The sequence below is a fragment of the Delphinapterus leucas genome, chromosome 18 (assembly GCF_059928025.1).
Source record: "Delphinapterus leucas isolate spDelLeu-1000000601 "Yukka" chromosome 18, BTC_Dleu_Yukka2, whole genome shotgun sequence".
NCBI classification, from domain to species: Eukaryota; Metazoa; Chordata; class Mammalia; order Artiodactyla; family Monodontidae; genus Delphinapterus; species Delphinapterus leucas.
The window spans coordinates 51499632-51515611 of NC_143146.1; positions in this window are offsets into that span (position 1 = coordinate 51499632).

Sequence of the window (15980 nt, forward strand, 5' to 3'; positions counted from 1 at the left end):
GTGCTACAGAAATTCACTAGAGACTAGGTGACACAGGATCTCAGACTCTTGTTGGTGGGCATGACATAGGATGGAAAAGCAAAACATACCAGGACCAGGAAGAGTAGTTTCTACCTATGCTTTGTCCTCCAGTTCTGTCTACTGACAACGTATAACATCAAATTGTTTGCAGGTGTTGGGCTGAACCCTACAGGCCTACAAGCCATGTGCTTTCTCAGCTTCAAGACCAAAGAGCCCGGAGCCAGCAGCAGAGACATCAATGGTTTAATGGATGGGGGAGCTTATACATCTGAAGCAAGGTCCTGGAGCAATGACACTCCACCATGTGCGGTGGATGGTGGGCAGGACATAGCAGTCCTTACTTCCAGGGAAGGGAAGATTGCCAGTAATGGGGGGAATTGATGTCAGGTTGGCTCTAGGGAAACTAGTAAAGGGGCATGCCTCTCACCTTTGATAAGAACAATCACTAGCTGGGGCCTGGAGCAAGTATGTAGAAAGGTCAGTCAGGGAGTAGGGTGTAGGTGAAGCAGGCACTGGTAGAGCAGGGAATGTAGAGAGAGCAAGAGAACAGCCATCTTGAGTGGCCTGACCATACACAGGGTACAACTTCATTATCAAATAACAGGTCAAAGAAAGGTGGATGTGGAGCGCAGAGGTAATAACTTGATAACTGGTGTAGTACACACCTTTTGCTATTTAGCTTCTTTATATACCCTTACATTCATATTTGAATGTCAACACAATAAAACCAACCTTTTTTCCACTGAGCAAAATATAACATTTGTCATCATTTGTACAAGTGGAGTTCTCATGTTTTCCCCAAAATGAGGAGACTGAATAGTCTCTTATTTAAAGACTAATTTTAAAGTTAATCTCCAACTGTATGTATGTAAAATAATAAAGGAAGGAGATACATAAGAACATAATTAATATATACAAAATATATTTACATACATACACAAGGGAATTATGCAAAGTTATTATTTTTCTCTGTAATTGGACATAAACTCATAGTTGATATCATAACAATCTTCTTTTACTGGTTTTTCATATTTGTTCTCAGCAAGAATCTTAGCCGGTGTTGTGCTTTTCCTGGTGAAGTGACCCCAAACTTTCCTTCTGAAAGGCTGAGTCCTGAATCATCCTGCCATTGTGGTTGCTCTTTATGGCTAGCCATGGGAGTATTAACAAAGATCCTAGAGAAATTCCTCTGTAACTCACATAATCTTACTTGTCTATTTCTCTTTGCAATAACCGAATTTCTTTTCAGTAAAAGAAATCACCCATTCCGGTGAGTAAAATAACTCTCTTTCCTGTCTGTTCATTTAGTGACTGATGTAAGAAACCCACAAAGGCCAGATAAGTCTTGTCTTCAATTTCAGTGAAACATTGTCAGTTGGTGGAAGCATTCTTCTTTGGAAACTAAAATTTTCAAACCAACAGAGAAAAATCTGACAAATACAGATCAAAACTTCTGCAAGTGGATTATTAGGTATAATAATGAGAAGAGCAACTCCCACTTCCACCCCTTGATTCCAGAACCCACATATACTAGTTATGGATGGAAAGCACTATATATTTATACTAGTCTCTACTGCAAATCATGTATTACAACCTGTAAGACAGAAAAGAATCCTTTCAGGGTGTTATCTCCTAAACTGTGCTATAATCAAGTCTTCATCAAGCCATTCCAACTTTCTATTAGGACAAATTCATCTGGATCTGAGGTATATGGTAAAACCACTTAGTTCTATGGCCTTAAGCCATTGCTATACTTTTTTTGTTTTTCTGTGAAATAAGTTCCTTGACATGAAACAAAGCTGTGTGGAATACCATGATGATGGATAGGGCATTCCATGTGTCCACAGATGATGGTGGTAAAAGAAGTATTTTAGCTAAGAAGGATAAATGTATACCCAGAATATGTCAATTTCAACGAGAACAAATCTCTGTCCCCTCCATGATGTAAGTCATCTAATGTAATCAACCTGCCACGAGGACGTTAGCTGGTTCCCTTGAGGAATGAAACCATTTTGAGGACTCAGTGTTAGTTTCTGTTATTGGAAGATTAGGTGCTTAGTAGGAGCAGTCATCTTGAGTGGGGCGGTAATGCTGCAATTGTCCACTTTAAGGTAATACCAGCATATATTGCAGATCCATTTGTAAACCAGGCTTAGGTGTTTTATTTCCAGTCAGCTGGTAAAATGGAACTCCCATGAGTCCATAGGTGTGGATTAATGGAAAGGAAGAAATGCAGATGGAATCAGTGTCAAAAGAGACTGAGGCATTTGCTTATGCAATTTACTTGTATATTTTTGCCCTGCTCCAGCCCTTTGTTTTATATATTGTCTCTACTTGATGATAGATTACTACTGCACATGTCCAACTTTATGAATAGATGGATGAGACATGGGAAACTCAGGCTGCATGTTCACCTGATGTCATCTTCTGTTTGTTCTCTTCCAAAACCTAATAGTAAGCCAGAAGTTGTTTCTCAGAATAAGGCAATTTGCTTTCAGTAAAGGACATAGATAGCCTCCAGAATCCTAAAGGCTATCCTTATGATTCCTCCATTGGTGCTTACCAGGATGCTCTGTACAGCATTTCTGTTTGGCACAGATACTTTGAGTATCAGTGGGTCTACTGAATCATTAGGCCTATGTGGAAGAGTATCTGGCACTATAGCCTGGATTTACTGCAAAGCCATTTCTTGCTTTAGCCCTCACTCAAAATAGGTAAGCTTAACATGTGATTTAGTAAACATGTTGAAGAACCACACTGAAATGTGATGTATGTTGCCTCCATAGTCTTAAAACCCATACCAAACATTGAGCCTGTATATTTTCTTTGTGGCTGTGCATAGTAAAGTAAGTCATCTTTTTTTTTTTTTTTGGTGGTACGCGGGCCTCTCACTGTTGTGGCCTCTCCAGTTGCGGAGCACAGGCTCCGGACGCACAGGCTCAGCGGCCACGGCTCACAGGCCCAGCCGCTCCGCGGCATGCAGGATCCTCTCGGACCAGGGCACAAACCCGCGTCCCCTGCACCGGCAGGCGGACTCCCAACCACTGAGCCACCAGGGAAGCCCAGTAACTCGTCTTTTACCTCTAAGGGATATCCTGAGATGTTTCAGACCACTGAATTCACAGTAACTCCAATGAAACGACATGCTTGTAAATTTGCGTGCGTTTTATCTCTCACATTCTGAGTAGCATTTGTCTTACTAAGATATCTCACAGTAATTACTCATCAGATCTAGTCAACCTAACATCATCAATGTAGTGGATCAGCGTGGTGTTTTGTTGAAAGTCAAGATGATCAAGTTCTCTGCAGACTAAATTGTATATAGAACAAGAAAGTTGATATGGCCCTATGGCAAGGCTGTGAAGGTTTGCTGTCAGCCTTGACAGGTCAAAGCAACCAATTGCTAGTGATCCTCACAATATGGACAAAATAAAGCATTATCCATGCCAATGCGAGTACACAAAGTATTCAATAATGTATTGACTTATTCCAGTAATCATACTGACAATATGATTGGGACAGCAGTTACAATGGGATCACCACCTGATTAAGTTTATGATGGTCTATAGCGAACCTCCAAGATCCATTCCCCTTTTGCATGGGCCAAACAGGCAAGTTAAATGGGTATGTATTACTTATCACCCCCCTTGCATCTTTAAAATACTTGATAGCAGCACTAATTTCTGCAATTCTTCCAAAGTTGTGGTGTTGCTTCTGGTTTACCTCCTTTCCAGTTTTTCATGGGCCATAGTGATATCTTGGATCCCCAGAAATTATTGTCATTTCAGAGCCAATGTCAATTGTCAATTCAGAGCCAATTCCCATAAATTCTGAGCGTTTACTTGTTCTAGTATACAGGCATTCTATAAATGTCTTCCAGCCCCTTTGAAAAAGTCTTGAAAGAATATTATAGGATATACTTGCTGCAACCATGCAGGGTTCTATTCCAAGAGGGACCAGTCTCCTTTATAATCAAGGTGCTCTCTGACTGTGACCTGGCTTCAGTCTAGAAACTGGGTACAAGGCCATGATATTTCATCCATGATTTTTCATTGTAGTGACTCATCAGATTTTTGAACACCAGATCTAGAAGGCTTTTCCCCCCCGTTATATAAGTCATACAATATTCTAGTATGCTGTCCATCTACTTGCTTTTTTGGGAGGTGACAATTAAATAGGTACATCGAGATCCCTATGGGCCAAAGCTTTAATCAGTTACCAGTGTGTCATTGCTGTTCTTCACAATAAATTGTTGGAAGATATTCTCCATGAATATTTTCATGTTTCTATATGACCCTTCTTTCTAAGTGAGGAGCATGTTTGAATAGTGAAGACCGTAGAAGCTAGAGATAATGTATCACTCTGAGGAGGCTTTGAGAATTCTCTCCCTGGAGATATTTCCTTACATTCATGTTGATATCTGACTATTTATGGGTCAAGAAGCAATAAGGGATGATTTCTTGGGGTCTTGAGAAGAATCAGTATGTTTTCAAGCAAAGGAAGGCTAATTTCTTCAGGCAAAGATGGTCAGTCTAACTAAGTGGAACAGGGACTCTTAGAGTTAGTAAAAGGTTCAAACAGTTAGTTTCTTCTGAGTCCAACCTGTTCATAGGATTAAGCTCCTATTTAACAAAACAAGAAATGAGCTGAGAACAGTCAATTATAAATGCCACAGAATAGGGCTAATTTTTAAAAAACAGAGTAATTGCAAACAGTTACCACAGATGTAAAGGTTTAAATAAGACTGCCAGGAACACAAGTTGATTATTTGGCTCAGAAATAACCAATATTTCACTCTACCCCTATTGCTCATGAAAGGCAATTTATCAATACATTCTCTGTCCTTGAAACCCTATTGAAATACACATATAACCTTTTCAACAAAACACTCTAGGTACAACTGCAATTTCATGCCTAAAATAAAAATTGTATTGTGAGATAACTTAATATAATAAAATATGTTTTAATATAGGTTGACAACATTTGTTTACATTTAATAAAAGCACTCATTAAATTACTATCCATAATAAGGTGTGAAGACGAATGGTATACTTAACACCATTTACCTTTTGTAGAAACTGAAGAACACAAGAAATTAAGTCACTGGCCCAAAACCACCGAATGATTTAAGAATTAAATTCTCATCTGTTGACTCATTGTTGACCAAAATATATTACTTTTTAATTACAATAGCTAAAAAATTTCATGAATTAATTTCATTTTTCTCATGCAGGACAATGTATACTAATGATCACATTACTGTGTTATATATTATATGATGGTGATTTCTGTCTTAAAGTTCATGAGAAAAAAGATATATTCTAGTGTGGGATGAATGGGGAGAAGATATATGTTTTGTAGATAACTAGGCTTACCAAAGTTAGGAAAAAATGAGATAAATAATGAATAATTTTCTCTTAAGCCAATTGAAAATAAGAGTTAAAATATTTTCAATCATCCTTTAGTCCATCTGCCATTTTCACACTTTATTGTATCAACTGTTCCAATCTTTCTCGGTCATTTTTTACTTACAAAAAATTATCCATATTCTTCTATATTAACCTAGGAACCCCTGGCATATGCACTGCTTCAGTGCTTATTTACTATGATAAAAATTTCGAGCAAATATTGTCTTAATATTGGTCTTCTGCCATCCCATTCATGTGTGACACCCATTTGTTATCCTGCTAGCTACTGGCCCATTCCCTGCTGTGAGTACTCAAAGACCTGTCCACCTTGAGGTTATGATGCAAAGTTACCTAGTTGTTTTAGATCCATCCATGTCCCTTTTGTCTCTGTCAGTCCTTAAGGATTTTGCCAGCATCAGAGCATGAGTTAAACTGTGATCAAAATCAATATTCTTTGTGACCAGTATGCTATTTTTTACTATACTGTTGATGGGCTACTTCTAAATCAATGTGACTTGTAGTCACAGTCATGACAATAATTTGTGAAAAAAAAAAGGAAATGTTTGGTTTTATTGCCCTTAGAGCATCTTTTACTCTTTGTTGTTGGCTGTGCTCACATGCTCATCCCAGTAGGTATTTCCCTGAGAGGTACATGCAGATAAATGAGGGGAAACTGTAGCCCATGTTGGAGATTGTGAACCACCTGTACAAATACACTTGTCTTTCTATCTATCTCCTGGGATTCAGGGTACGGGAAACATGAGCCAGAGTATATATATAAAGGTTCTTCATTTCAAGCTTTTATTTATGATCTGGCAACCAATAAACTGTTTTAATCCAAATTGAGTGAAAAAATAATTTTCTACATTGACCTGACATTAGAAGGCCAATTTTCCAATTTCAGTTAACCTTAAATATAAGAAAACAATTATAATGATAATAATAATGACAATAATATATTAATTGCAAACAAGAAGGAATCAAGCTCTATGCCAAGTGTTTTCTATGAATTATTTCACTGATGCTCATTACCTACTGTTATTTATCAAGAAACTGAGAATTAGATGCATTGAATAATTTGTTCAAAATGATAATTTATCAGTAAAAATATTGTCGTTGGCTAAATCCTTTAACAGTTCCACAAGCAGAAAGGGTTCTGCTATTTTCTGAAGACAGGGAAGACGAAGCTTGGGAAGAGTAGGTGTAATCTGTAAATGTAATTAGTAATTAGGTTATTTTACACATGAGAAAAATAAACATCAAGAAGTTAAGGAGCCTATGTATCAAGCTCACCAAAGTGTGTCATCACATAAATAGAAGCCTAATAGACCTTGAATCCTGTCTTTACAGCAGAAGCAAATCAGACTAGTTTCTCTGACTTCCTAAATTGGGTTAAGCATTTATATATAAGGACAAAAATCAAAAGGAAAAAACTGTTCTCCTCCATCACCATACTTATATACTATAGCTTTTATGTACAGGTATATTAGTGAACATGAACTGATACAAATCTCCTAGAGTGTGGATCCTGACTGTCTCAGAACCTATTAGTAAACATTCCTATGTATTTCAGTCACTGCTTTAGTAATAATAATAGCTATGTATCACACATTCCACTAAGGGCTTTACATATATTTATATATATTTTCATATTCAGTTCTCAGAACAACCAGAAAAGGTAAGTTTCCTTATCATCATTTGGAAATAAGGAAATTTATGTTCCATGAAGTTAAATAACTTGTCCAAGATCTTGCAGCTGGTATGTACCAACCCAGAATTTGAATGGAATTATTTATCTGAAAGTCTTTCATTTTAATAACCACTATATAACATTTCATCTTTAAGTGCTTTGAAGCGAATCACTGTTATTCTGACAAACATATATTTCTGTCAAAACTGTGTATTAATACCATATTCTCTACATACAAATAGTCACGTGCATAAATAAAATTGATAACATATATTACAGTAGAAATTTGGTTCCTTTTAAAAGCAGGAGTTATATGATAGTCCATGAAGTTCCTAGATTACCATGGACTTTCAATAAGTATTACATTATAACAATAGATCATTTAACAATAAAACGTTTAGCATCATGCAGTTAAAAACCAAAATGGTAGAATTCACTTTAATGTTGCTATATGCTAACAGATTCTCTCTCTCATTTGGTTTTGATCCACACATGTTGTTGCTCTTCAAACAGAAGGACAGATGTTACAAGATAATTCACCTTTATAGGTAGATTTAGTTTACACTATGCTGGAGTGAAAACATTTGACAGAGTTTTTTAATTTTTTGAGAATACAGGGATATATTTATCAGAAAATAATTCTACCTTAAATGACAGGTCTTTGCATAGACTAATCTAGAATACCTGCAGGGGGTGAGGGTAGGAGTGGGGTGATCTGACCTGTTTTAAAATATTATAGTGTTGTGTGATGCAATTAAATAAAACAGCCTTCAATCTGAGGTTCTCCAGTCAGTTAAGGCAGAGTTTACTTGAGGTATAAAAACACTTGGTCTCTGTGTCAAGAGAAAGAGCTCCACATTGCTTTGAAGCACCCCTGGCAGTTGATAATGGAGAGCTGTTGGCAGTGATTATGGAGGCAGATGCTTACCTGTACTCCTAGAGTGTACAGTCTTGGCTTGATGACAAGGTGAGGAGAAGGAGAAGCTGTCACAGAATGGGGGCAACTGGCAGCTGAAACCCTAGCGGGGAAGGGTAAACTGGTAGCCCAGGGCTGCTTGCTTGACTGTAGCAGCTCTCATCAATCATGCCAACATATGCAGCTGCCTGAAAATAAACAGGCTTCTCCGACGGGAGACAAAATGAGGCAAATTAAAAGACCAATAATTTAAACAAATCCGTTTCCAGTTTCACAGCAAAGATGGATGGAGAAATTGTGCTGACAGACCCAGCTTTCTGATGAATTGATAAAAGTCAGTGATACATATTAATGCGATCAGTTTAAACATGCCAATTTTGAAAGAAGACCTCTGTATCAATTCTTTTAAAAAGTCACTTGTTAAAATATATAGGCATGGCATATTTTTAAAAAAATCTATCAATTATTATCTTCTGCTAGATTTTTCTAAATTTATTACCTAAATAAACATTGCAATTCTAGGTACCCTACTGAGGCATATGTCTTCTTGTTATGTCCAAAGCCCCCACTGAAACCAATGTAAATTTGGTTGTAACAATGACTGTATAATTATCCTCATTGTGTAAGACAATACTTTTTTATTTTCATTTTGTTTTCCTTTTTCCTATTAATTTTTTTTATCAGCTAATCTTGAGAACACTTATGAGAATATTGCTTCCATCTATTACTTCATCATCACAATCTCTTATTTATTTTTTGACTCTGTTTAGGTTAACATTGGCCTATTTTGAATCTTTCCTATATATGTATATATACTATTTTTGTTCCAAATATTCTATTCTAATTCCTCATCGTTCTGCAGCAACCTCGTTATTTCACATCAAGAAAACAAATTACTTGCAGTCCTTTCTTTTTTGGATTAAAACAGACTTCTCCTGGGATCTCTTGACTAATAACCACAGACTCCCTAATGTTAAATGATGATGAACTCTACCATTAGTGACTTAGTCGTTTTTACTCCTTGTTATCACATCTCTTCTTGAGTCTATCCTGTATCCTTCATTTAATTTAGATGAATCTAAAAGGACTAAAGGGATCATGTCTTTCTCACTGATGTGCTTGGTATTTATATGCTTCTGATTGCTACTCAGTGCCCTACAGAGAGCACTGAGGGGTCTGACGAGACAATATCAAAAGGTGGTGATTTTCTTTTTCAAGTCTGACAGTGGTACAGAAATTAGAGAAAGACAAAACTAGCCCGAGGTCAGTGTAATTCTCTTGGCTCTCAGGCTCATCTCCTTACACAGGTGGCATTACAGCTGCTGTTATGTCTGCAGGGGAATCACAGTCGCTGGCGGCCTCTTCCACAGCTGGCAGCTGAATGCAGGGACATGACAATCAGGTTTGACATCGCTAAATGGGAAGCATCTACTTTGCCTTCCAAATGTCTGCTTTTCTTTAACCCACACTACAAGATGGGTTGTTTTTGTTTTTGCTGTTGTTATTGTTGTCGCTTTAATCATGGTTGAGAGTTCAAATTTCTCCTCACCTAGTAAATTGCTTAATGATCTGTCATCTCATTTCACCGTCTCCACCTCATAGACAAATAGACATCTTTCAGAAATGAATTAGCTCAAGATTTTTAATAATTTTGAAGCTAACATTTCTTTTTAACCTTTCTCCAGAATTTGTCATAGCTTGGGGATAATAATATACCCCAAAGAAAAAGAAGTTGGATTGTAACACAGTGGCATTTCACAGTAGCAATTACTGTAAGAAACTATGGAAAACATGGCATTCTGGGGAAGGAAAAGAAGAGATGAATTCAGTAACAAAGACAATGACAATGACATTTTGCAACATCCACAGGTAATACACAGACATCTGGATACTCTAATTTTATTTATTGTCTTGGACAACTTTCTAGTATAGATAGATAGATAGATAGATAGATAGATATAGATAGATATAGATATAGATATATAGATATATAGATATATAGATATAGATATATCATAGATTCTTTATTGCTTACATTGGATTTCACCTCTGTCAGATGGTTCCTGTAGTCATTTTAGAATACCTGGGACTAATTGTCATAAGCACTTTGACAGCCATGAGTTTCTTCGACCCTCTGATTCAGTACTAGAGGTAACCTGGGTTCCACAAATTTGTCGTTTATCACAATTTTCCTTTGACTTCAAAGAATATCCATGGTCCATGTACACTCTAAGCTTCATTAACTCTGAAGGCCGTGACATATGCTTATAACAAAAGTGAGATTATGCACATAAATTTGCCCAGGAACAGGTTAACATATTCATTAAGAGCTGCCTTGCACATAACCTCATATCATAAGACACTTCAATGTAAGCATTTTTGCCACATTTTGTGTGATATATAATAAGAGCATCATGAATTGGCTCTAAGCTACAGTGCATGAAATTCCAGTATAACTAATTAGTGTTGTTATAGCAACACCTTTGATAGTACCACTTGACACCCAAAGGATGCAGTGGCTTGGGGTAAAGCATCTAAAAAATAATTTTGTCAATTCAATTCTCAACCACTCTCTATCTATCTTTTTTCTCTTTTTATTTTAATCATTTTCCCCCTTTACTTGGATCTCTCCCTTTTTGCAGAAATTGACTAGTCAAACCTCAACACAGCAGCAGATCTTAATATCAGTTGGCTTGTGTGAATATTGAGAAGCTAGCACTAGTTTTCTGTCATGGAAAAAAAAAACATTGTTTATTTTAGTTAAAATTAATTTTTCTTTAAATTTAGCATGATTTTATATAGCATGAAAACAGCATGCCACATTTGATTACCAGTAATCATTGCCCTGCTTCCACAGTGCACCATTAGGAGAAAAATAGTATTTTTTAATAACAAAATCTATGGGACTAGCTATACTTGTTGTCATATTTGTAAAAAAAAATCTGAGTTGGAAAGAAACTTTTAGGCTATTTAGTACAGCCCTTCTAATTTATAGGTTGAGAGACAAGAAGAAAGGGTCTCATGAGTAGTTAGCCACTGAACTGGGATGTGAACCAAGGTCCCTGCGTTCCCTAATCAGTATATTTTACACCAAATTACAAAGTGCCCTCTGTTACCCAGTACTAACACACACAGCACCATTTTTAAAGATATAAAATAAATTTAAGGAAAGCTGTATGGCAAGGCTAGCTTAAGTGCGTGACAGCCTGGCTTGCCTGGTGGTAAAAAAGATATGCTAGTGAATTGATGTAAAAGATACCTGTCTATATACTAAGGCAGAATCAATTTCAAGTGAAATTGAGTGAGAGGGAAAAGAAAGTCTGAACAGGCAGGAACACCTCAGCACTGGGAGAGTATGACTATGCATGAAAAGTAGAAGTCTTGCCATATCAGGAGCATCATGGAACTCCAGAGAAAGGTCACAAGTGGATGTTGGCAAAGCTCCAAGTCTAGGAATCTGGGAAGATGCATCACACTGTGACTCAGCCAACAGTCAGTATCAAGAAGCTGACATAACAACAGAATCCTTGGGAGGTGGGAGAGGGAAGGATTGAGAGCTTGAGGTTACCAGGTGCAAACTAGTATATATAGGATAGAAAAACAACAAGGTCCTACTCTATCACACAGGGAACTACATTCAATATCCTATGATAAGCCACAATGGAAAAGAATATGAAAAATAATATATATATATATAAAACTGAATCACTTTGCTGTACATCAGAAATTAACAAAACATTGTAAATCAACTATACTTCAATAAAAATAAAAATTAAAAAGAACAGCAACAAAACAATAGAATCCTTGGAATTGGGATTTAGAGAGGCAAACAGCATAAGAAAATCCCTAACCAGTGTCCTTGCAATATCAGGACCTGGTAACATGTCAGAGCTCTATACAGGGTTGACAGAATCTGCTACATAATTTGGGGGCCCCGATGCAAAACTGTTCATTCGCTATTAGGAATTTCAAGATGGTAACAGCAGACCTTTAAACCAAATGTGGGGTCCTTCTAAAGTTGGGGAGTTGGGAAGATGAAATATGCATTTCATAAAATTCCTTGTAGCTAGAATTCTGCATGTAATTTTGGCTTTGCCAATTAGATGTATTCATAATTCATCAAAAAACCAGAAATAAGGCCAAGTCTTTTGGCTATGGTTACTAGTAAGCTATGGGTTCCACTCTCCAGCTTCCTTGCTTTGAGAGGCAAGTGTTATAGTGGTGAAGCTTTCACTTCAATTGTAATCCAAAAAGTTGCCTCAGAGTATTTGCTCTCCCAAAAGATTATTGTTGAGTTGTATTAGCCATTATTCAATGAGTTTCAGACTAGAATCTGCTGCCTTAACCCTCCTAAAAATTTTGTGAGCCCTAGATCTCTTCCTGTTGAAAATAGCTATGATGGTTTCTGTTTTCCATTGAACCCTGTCTAATTCAATGGAATTTAGTTGACTCTAAACTTGGGGGTAAAAATTCCCCAGCAATAATTTTGTAGCAGAGATTCTGATAAGCTTTTGTAATGTTTAAGTGACATGATGTCAATTTACATCCTTGGAAATGTACTCTATGGCCAATGAAACATGGACAGGAGAATTTTAAAAAGAAGTATATCATATATACACACTGCTATATATAAAACAGACAACTAATAAGGACCTACTGTATAGCACAGGGAACTCTACTCAGTACTCTGCAATGGACTATATGGGAAAAGAATCTAAAATAAGAGTAGATATATGTATATGTATGACAGATTCACTTTGCTGTACACCTGAAACTAACACAACATTGCAAATCAACTATAACCCAATAAAAGTTTTTTTAAAAAATAAATATGATGTAATACAGAAAAAGAGAAGCACATCTAGCATACTAAGTATATCGTTTCCTAGGGCTGCTGTAATGAACTACCACAAACTTGGGAGCTTAAAACAACAGACATGTTTTCTCTCACAGTTCTGGAGGGCAGAAGACTGAAATCAAGGTGTCAATAGGTTTGGTTTCTCCCGGAGGTTCTGAGGTTCCATACCTCTCCTGTGAGTGGCTGCTGGCAATCCCTGGCCTTTCTTGATTTGTAGATGCATCACTCCAATCTCTTCCTCCATTTTCACATGGACTTCTCCTCTGTGTGTCTGTGTCTTCTCCTTTTCTGTCTCTTATAAGGACACATGCATAAGACATTAGTTATAAGACTCTGCAAAGAGTCTAATAGCAAATTGGTTACATTTTAAATTTCCATTGTCTTTTGAAGGGATATCATTCAACTCACTACAGTAAGGAAGTAATGAAATTAAGCTTATTGATGAGACTAAATTTTGTTTTTTGTTGTTTACTTTGTAATGTAAATAATGTAAAGTTAATACATCAAAATTGATTAATGGTACCTTGTCAATTAATGGTATCTTTAAAAGAAACACTTAGGCAGAATGCATTTAGAAAAGGATGAGTCCAGGCTTTAAAAGGATTTATTCTTGAAATTAAAAAAAAAAACAACACCCCCCCAAAAAAAACACACAATATGTATTTAAGTTTAAAAAATGGTAAAGCTATCAAGGTTTTCAAGTTCATGGTGAAAAACTGGCAATCTTTTCATTGTTTATCTTCAGATATCAGAATTGCAAAAGTCAGGGATAACATTGTTTTTCTAGGGGCCAAAAACTTATGGGAAATGCTCAAGATTTTATTAATTTTGAATAAGAATTAGATGTGGTAACAACTTTCTATACACACACAAACACAAACACACACTTCTCTATGACATGTTTATACACATTGATAGGAAGACAATATTTTACTTCAAAAGCACTTACTGATTTTCAATTTCTTGCTTTATCCTAAATGTGAAAATATCATTTTTATAAACATCTTAAATTTCAGGAAAACATATCAGTGATCTTAAGTCACAGCAAAAAAATATATTTAGATAATGCAAAATAAGCGGGGTTTTGTTTCAAACATTGAAAATAACTATTTTAACATCTCTTCTTTGAGTTAGTATCTGATCAATATTACTATTAGTAGTAGTACTGGCTACTACTTATGTAAAGTCCTAAACTAAATATTTAAATGAAATCCATATATTGATTCAATATATATAATGCCTACACATGATATAGTGAAACAAATAAATGAATGCTGAGTAAGCATTCATGATGTTGACATTCAAGAATTTAGAGAAGACCATTCAATTTTCAAATGTTGTTTCAATTCTCTGACATCTAACCTTTAATTGTAACAAAATGGTATTATGGATTACTACAATATAAATAACCCATTTAGAACCTCACATTCTGTCCATATAATTTAAATAATCTAATGTAATAAGCAGTTAGTGTCAACATATATTGGGAAAAGAGGAGGGCAATCAATTCATTGATCAGTATTATTGCAAATTATATTAAAGAGTATATAGAAATATTTACATCACACATGATTAACTTAATAACTCCTTCATACTAAAATAAGAATATAAAAATAAACTTTCTTTGTACTTTAGGTAAAAATTATTTGAATTCCTGAATTTGAACCAATGGGGAAATACATTTGTTAGGCTTTTGTAGATATTTAGTTTTTTTTCTTTTTTTTAAGCTGGATTTCATTTCAAAAATTAAAAAGTTAAAGACTTTATAATAATAAACTTAGGATCTACCTGGAAGTGTCAATTGTTCAACACTGTAAGATAATTAAATAATCTTCTTAAGATTTAACTGTTTAAGATTTAGGCTACAAAGTCCACATACTTTATGTTGGTTTGACTGCTAAAAAGAAATATTCAGCTGTATGAATGAGTATGTTATCTCCATCTTTATTTAATGATAAATTATTTTATTCTTGTTTTTACTTCAAAATGTTTTTGTGTGTAACATTTTATTTTTACTTCATTCTTATGAAACAAATAGAGACTAAACTCTCCATCATTAGTCAAAACCTTAGGGGCTTCCCTGGTGGTGCAGTGGTTGAGAGTCTGCCTGCTGATGCAGGGGACATGGGTTCATGCCCTGGTCCGGGAAGATCCCACATGCCGCGGAGCGGCTGGGTGCGTGAGCCATGGCTGCTGAGCCTGCGTGTCTGGAGCCTGTGCTCCACAATGGGAGAGGCCACAACAGCGAGAGACCTGCGTACCACAAAAAAAAAAAAAAAAACCTTAGTGAATTTAAGCTGATTTTCAGTTGTGTTGAAAAAAGAATATATGTGAATGACGGGAAGATGCTAGAGATCATGGTGAGGGAATGTGTATTAAATCTTAGCCCTAACAGCTAGAGAAAACCTGATAATCTTTCCATGCCTCTTTTCTTATTTGACAAAGCAAAATTACAATTAATATCTTCAATAAAAAGACTATTACTTTAAACTAAATTGAAGTGATTCATAAATTAATGTTTTTAAAGCATAAAAATATCCACCCAGTTGCCTTTGATTGTATTTATTACCCTGCTAATATTGACAAACACTGATTCCAGTACTAACTAATCAGTAAGTATAATGTATTTACCAAACCAAATATGGAAAAATAATCTAAACTACAGAAAACAAAGAAGAGAGAGGTGAAGTGTATAAAGACAGAGATAGGGTATTACCTGAAATGTACTTAGTGATCCCCTTCACAAGCTTTCACTCAAGTGTAGCTTCCTCTGCTGGCTCTAAGTTGTTAACCAGTCCTAAAGTATCCTTGAAGAATGGGGTACGTAGGCTTCTTGAAGCCTATTAACTGACATTTATTGCCAATCTAGCTGTCTCCTCTCCTTGACTGACTATGTTGAGAGTAGAAATTGAATTGTTATCTATCCATCTATCCATCCATCTTTCATTCTTTCTCTCCTTCTCTCCCTTTCTCCTATCCTTTCTATCTTTCTACCTGGGTATACTTGGTAACTAATATAATGCTTAGCTCTGGGACAGTGGTTCTAAAACTTTGATATTTATTGGAACCATCTGCAGGTAATTTTAA